Here is a 7,224-nt window from a genome sequence, read left to right on the forward strand (position 1 = left end):
TAGTTCAGAAAAATACAGATTTAATTATCATTTCGTTTTTAAGATTTGAGATACAACTTCTGTCATTGATATAATTCCTGGTGATATCACAATCACCCAACGCTACTCAAATAATGTTTTAGTTTTACTATTTTTTGAAAATGAAGTTAAATTATTCTTTTAAACTTATACTTCAAAAATAAATCATTTCCAAATATATCAACTTAAAACTTTGCTACTATTCTACTGAGGCAAACTCAAGTTGGAGAAAAATTGATAATAAAGTCACTCCGATGTGAAATGTGTAGTAATATATAATGACAGGTTCTTTAGGTGAATGTTTCTGGGGAAAAAAATGGTTAAGAAAAAGCAAAACTTTCAAATGGACTAGAAGTCAGGAGATAGAAATACGGTTTTGTTTTCCCTTCGCTTTATATAAGAGTACTTACGTTTGTAAACATAGAAAAGACAAAGAATTATTAGAAGAGAGCAAATATTTGAAATGTAGGACCTATAGCCATCTGTGAGTAAAGCTGTTTTTTAGTGCTTCTGACTATCATGCTTAAATAGAAATGCAGCCTTATTCAGAACTGTTTTTAGTTTAAGGATATTGGATGTGCCAGATCAATTAGAGAAGTAATTGGTAACTGGCCACTAGGGGGCCTTCCTATTAGTCCTTTTTATAAAATAAGGAAAGTAATTAATAAAAAACAAACTGCAAAGACGTACCCCTAATATTTTCTATAATACATAGAAAAATCTGGTTGAGAAGTGATTAAAATGCCATCATCTGGTTATTCAGATAATGTGAAACTGTTGACTGAATTTTCCCTTTCACTGAAAGAATTTAAAAAAAAATCAATTGTTATTAATTTTGGTTTTGGCTTTTCTTTTTAGCTCAATTAATGGTTGTTGTAGTTGCTTTTTGACATTACCTTATTTTGTTTTGTTAATTTGCCTCAAAGTTTGAAGTTAGAAGTTTAATATAATTCAACCAAGTGTATTGGTTCTGTTTAGAGAAAGAACCTGGGTCTGTTTACTCAAATGAACCTAACTAGATATGTGTGCTGGTCTGAGCCCATGTTCATCTCTTTCCACAACTCTCCACTCTGTGCTTGCTCAAGCCAGGGAGGCCATGGTGTAATGTTCACTCGGCAATCCTCTGTTAAGCACTTATTATGAGCTGGGTGTTGTGCTTGGTGCTGGGCTACAGCAGGGAACTAATGTGGTGTGACTGCTTTCGAAAAGAGAGCAAAAAACACACAAGCCTTCTGAAAATAGAAAATACTGAGAGGCAGAAAAAACTGCTTTGAGAATGCTTTATAAAATGAACATTCAAAAGTGATGTGATTGTTCAAAACGATCATTGTTTTTTATTGAGTGAATTCTTGATGAGAATACTTTAATGAAAGGAGACATTTTGTCCTCAAGTTTAAAAATAGTTAATGATTTATTAGCATGAAAAATATTCCAATGCATTAGGTTTAAAAGATTTTTGAAAATAGTATCATTTTTTTTTTTTTTGTAATATAGATACATATATGCACAACTAGGTCAGCAAGATATAATCCAAGGCTTATATTGCTGGTTAAATTGTGAGTATTTTAAGTTTCTTTTCTTCCTGTTTTTTGTACCTTCTGATTTTCAATAGTGACCCTCAAATGTTTTATAATAAAATTATGCTAATTAAACAATAGAGAAAAAGAACGATAAGCTGGGTGGAAAAATTCCATTTTCAACCAAGATGAAAATTTTCCTCGTAAATATTTTGTTAAACATCCATGTGAGGAGACTTTAATCAAATATTTAGATAATTTTTAAATCCCCACAAAAACTATTAGTATCAAAATATTTTAAAAATTTAAATTGAAATTTTCTTTTATAACCTAAATATTTTTTACCTGTCTACCCCTAAAGAGAAATTTATAAAAATAACGAAAGTTATTTTTCATGTAGATATGTATTTATTTATTGACTTCCATGTTAAAACATGTTTCTTAAAGATTTGTTTTTAAACAAATTGCTCTTCTGAATGGCTCTGCTTCCACATTTGGTGCACGTTAGGGTGACTTTTGCTAATTTATATCACTTTCCAGAATACATTTGAATAGCATGCGTGTGAAAAGTGCCCTGCCATTACCCTTTCCATGTTGCTCTGATTTCGTTTTAAGGGGCATTTTGTATACTTCCACCTCATTTATATGAGCTGTGCAACTTTGATCTATCTGCTTATTTTTTCTGTCCGAATTCCCTGGGTAACTTGAAATTTGTTTGATCTTCTACACTTTTGCTTATTTTCAAGAACACAAGTACTGAATTAATAAAGTTTGCTTGTTATAAATACATACATGTCAAATAATGTCAAATCCCTTCTTTCCATTCTACCCTCTTCCTAGAGGTCACCACTGTTGTTATCGTGTTGTATAGCCTTTCTGTCGTTGTTGTTTTTCTATACATTTGCATTCAGAGATATATGCCTAAGGAAACAACTAGCTTGGGGGTTGCTTTCTCTTTTAAACAACGTAAGTGGTATCATATTATAAGTGTTGTTCCACACTTTTTTCCCCTTTGAGATTATATCTTACATATCTGTGTCAGGATCCATAGGTCTACATCATTTAAAAACGTTCTTCTATTTTAAACACTAACTCCTTAGCACTTTTTGGGTATCTCATGTTGGTTAAGAAACTTAACTGCCAAGTGATCAAAACATGCAATTTCAAATCAGTTCAGAATATGCTGAACCCCTGCTTTGTGCAGATCCTAAGAGGCATGAGGTATTACCCCTGCCCCTGAGGGAAATATAGGGTATTTCTTAAAAGGGGAAGGAGAGTAATAAACTCCAGGACCATTAACTCTTCTCCATCTCATACATTTAATAGTAGAGAAATATGCAAATTTACTCAAGAACAAAATAATTTAAACTTCAAGCTCAAAGACTCAGAAGCTGAAAGAAACCTCAAGAGGTCCCCTGAATCTATCCTCTACTTTTAGACACTAATTTAAGATAGAAAATTAAGCCTGGGGATGAGTCTCAAGTTTGTGGAAATACCCATTAAGAGGGAGAAATTTCCTCACCGAGAAGCCCGGCAGGGAGAATGTTTGCACGGTTCGGCGACCTGCCTCACTAGTGATGGAGTTAACACTGCCACAGTTTTAGAGATTTGAGGGGGAGCACCCACTCTTCCCTTCATCTGAGTCTTCCCTTTATCCAGGTGCTGGCATTTCTCACCATACTTGTCTTGGGTTTCCTAAGAACCTTCAAAAATGATCAAACCGTGTGAGGGTCTTCAATATTCTTCCAATTTGGTTTGGCAAAATACGAAACAGGATACATGTTGGGCTCCAGGTGAGGCAGAAAAATAAGAGTAGAACTAAATTCCACTAAGGCAGCTGTAATCAGCCGGTAGGAGGTAGACAGTTCTGCGCCTGTCGTCTGTAGATTCCAGTAGACAGACAGACATAGGCACCTGTACCATGGGAAGCAGCCAGGTGGAGCTTTCAAAAGTTCTTTAACTTTCCCCAGCAAACATTGAGCTTTAACAGAATGATCATTGGAATTAAGGAGAAAGTTTTCCCCCCGAGACATTGAAAGCAATATTTTAATAGATTGTACGACCAAAGGTGTAATAAAAAAAAAAGTATTTCGTAAAGTATTTCGTGATTCAAACACCTAAAGTACACAGCTTAAGAAGGACCGCTATTTTTTAAATTAAGTTTATTTTCGATACAAGAAGATGAGTGTTATTTTTTTTTTTAAACGCATATGTCAGGAACTGATTATTGACATCACAGAAAGATCTCCCATGGGTTGCTTTAAAATATGATATCCCACTGAAGCCCTCATATTTTTATTTAACTTTTTAAAAGTCTGTGCTTTTTTTGGTTGTTTTTAGAAAAAAAAATTGTATTTAGGATCTTTGAATCATAAAATATTAAAGCCTCATGTCCATGAAGCTGGATCCTTGAAGGTAATGTCACAGAGACATAACAGGACATCCTAATAGTGTCAGTAATTCAAGATACTTTATTAAAACACATGCCAACTAATAAAAATAGGGTAGAATCCATCTCTGGCTGAGGAAATTATCTGTTAATTCATTTTTATCTTTGTTTTGTTTTAATTTGGACTTTTCTAAAAGCAAGTAATATTTTTAAGGCAATGCAATATGATTTGTATGCATAGTTATATTTTTCTTGTACAACACAGACATAGGAAATACTAATAAAAACCATGCTTTGGAGCTTACTAGAGCTCTCTTGCTTTATATGGCTCTTACTTCTGAGTGGAAAAGTTATATAGATCTATTCCAGCTCCCAGACTATTCATATATAATATATCTTATTAAAATCAGTTACTCTGATTTACTAACGATAGTATTTTTTATTTTAATTTATGAGGACATGGTATTTATTAGTTATATGCAAATAGGGTATCATTGAAATTTTACTCAAGGGGAAGACAATTCTCTGGACCAGAAAACTTTTACTAAAATCACGTCTGCTAAAGTCGTTGAAACATATGGCTATCCTTTTGACATCTACTAAAAAGAGTCAAAGATTTACAAAGATCCCAGTTTGATTTTTAGCACCTCCTGCTTTATATGTAACTAAGAATTTGTTATTTAGAAAATATAGTTTTAAAGCAATTTAGAGTTTAATTTGAAACAATAGAGATTTTAATCTGTACCACCTTTAGGGATAGGAAGGTAAGAGTTAGATGAATTTACTCTCCGAAATGCAAAATAAGGCTTCTTTAATTTGAGCTCAGCTTACGTCCCTTGACTAGTGATTCAGAGTTTGGGGGACACGCATTTGCTCACAGCAGCACTCACTTCATGAATTGCACCCTTCAGAGCCTTAGTTTTCCACACTTGAGTTTCAACCCTTTGGAGATCCATATGTTACAGAGAATGCCTGAGGGACCCTGTCCAGCAAAGGTGGGCTGGAGACCACATGTGTTGAACCATAGCCCATGTCCTTAAGGAAGAGGGGCTAATGCAGGACTTTGAAGGCTGGGGAGAATAAAGAGTCTGGAAAATGCTTTGGAAAATAACAAAGGAGTCTACAAAGATTTTAGTTTTATGTGTCTTTAGGGAAGGCCGAATATTAAACAGGATGTAATCTGACATTTAGATCTAATTCTGTTGATAATCTGCAGATTTGGGAACATGTATCGTAGAGTGACAATGTCATTGGGAACTGGTTTTACACAGAAGTGGTACTTTCTTAGAAGAAATGAACGGCCAAAACAATTTGCTGGTTTTCTGTATTTCAATGAAAATGTAGTGGCAAGCTTTGCTAGATAAAAAGATAAAAGAATAAAAGGTAGGCCACCCTAGGTTTTCACCTGATATCTACCACTGATGGGCTGTGTGACCTATTTCTGCAAAAAATAGATGAGATCTTCCCAATGGCATCGTTATGAAGATTAAATGTTTGTTAAAAACTCAGAACAGTGCTCATTAAGGACTAGATAAGTACTCGTGCTATTATTATTATATTAAAACTTGTATTCTTCATTAATTAATTCATATAAATTACCTGCCTGTACATAATAAATATCTAATAAATGAGTCCTTTGGGAGATTTCGTGCAAAGTATGAGACATAATTTAAGTGCTGGAGAGACATGGGCACTTGCCATGGAGCTCACAGTCTATGGGGGCGAAAGGGAACAGTTTTAGTTTTCTTAGCTCCAGGGTATTGGCAAGTTGCATCTTTAAGCAGCTGGCTACACATGATTTCTCATCTGCCTCTTATAATAGCTCATGTAATAAGATAAATGGACTGACGAGCAATCATAGACCAGTTCAGGGGAGAGAATCCTATGGTGGACCCTGCATTTCTGCTCCTTGGACACACTCTGTAAGGACAGATTTTGACTTGGGTGGGGGGAAAGGCTGAGTCAGTCATCATAATAAAACACTCAGTGTAGGGGGATGAGGAGGAGGAAAGGTGCCATCCTCAGAACACAGCAGGGTTGTATGCACAGGTGCATGTCGTATCTACCTGTGTGTGTGTTTTGCGAGAGTGTGTTTGGGTGTGTGTTGGGGGCTGGGGTGGTTCCCATATAGCTGCAGGGTCTGGGGAAGGTAGAAGACAAGAAGTGGGATTGCAGTAAATATTTCAGGAACTAGCATTTTCTTTCTTGTTTTTGAAAGACAGGAGTAAAGAAACCTCATTCCTTTTTTATTACTTTTGACTCATTAATTGTGTTTGTGTGAGCCATGCTCCTTAGAGACCAAACAACACGTGCTTTTATGGAGTCTGGAGCACCTGTTTGCCAGAAGCTGTGCTTGGCCCATTTGTTCAATAGGGGTTGTCAATTCCTGCCTGTCCTTGGCCATGCCCCTTATGGCAAAGAATGTCTCAGGGCCGGGCTGGTCTCAGGAGGGCCACAGCCAGCAGCTAACAGGACTGGCCAGAGATGAAGGGGAAAAACCAGGTAGAAGATAGCTCAGAAGCCAAAAGAGCTTTTCCTGAAAATCAGGCATGCTCCACCACTGTCCTATAAGACCACAGTGGGCTCACTTCCCTGCTTGTGGTTCTTCTGTGTGTACACCAAGGAGAGGTGAGGCTGCTTCTGTCAGCACTTTCCAATGGAGGTGTCACTTGGAATTGAAGCAGGCTGCCTCCGTGTGAGCAGATGGGCTTGTTAGTGGTGGCATTTCAGAGGGGAGGGGTAGACAATTGACAAGGAAGAACAGGAAACTAAAGCAAAGACAGGAGCCAGACTGACTGGGCCGCCTGGTCCAGAATAAATGAGGACAAATCGGGGAGGAAGAGTGAGGGCTTCGGCTGACCCCGCCCCCTGCTCCGCCCCCCCTCCCCCCCCAACACACACAATGACAATTCAGGTGCATTCTGTTTGTGAGCACCAATTTTGCTGCATGTTTTCAGTTTTCCAAAGAGTCTTACTGGAAGACCAGCTCCCTGAGTGTTCCTCGAGTGTGTGGACGGTTAGGGCAGATTCCCGATCCTGTCTGTTTGGGAAATGCATCAATGAAATCTTTTGCACTGGGGATTCTCTGAGCCTTCTGTGCAGTACTCAAGAGAGGCGTCTTGGACGAGCATCGTTTTGCAGTCTTGGACCACAGTGGCTACCTGACATGTGGTCAAAACTATCGGCTTGCAGGGCAAAGTCCACAAACACTAGCTACAGAGGTTTCCCAAACTGCCCTGAGACACAAGTCACAAAATAAGCTGAAAGCCCTTATTCCTGGATCCAACCTAGACCTGCTGA

The sequence above is a fragment of the Pteropus alecto genome, unplaced genomic scaffold (genome assembly GCF_000325575.1).
Source record: "Pteropus alecto unplaced genomic scaffold, ASM32557v1 scaffold75, whole genome shotgun sequence".
Lineage (NCBI taxonomy): Eukaryota > Metazoa > Chordata > Mammalia > Chiroptera > Pteropodidae > Pteropus > Pteropus alecto.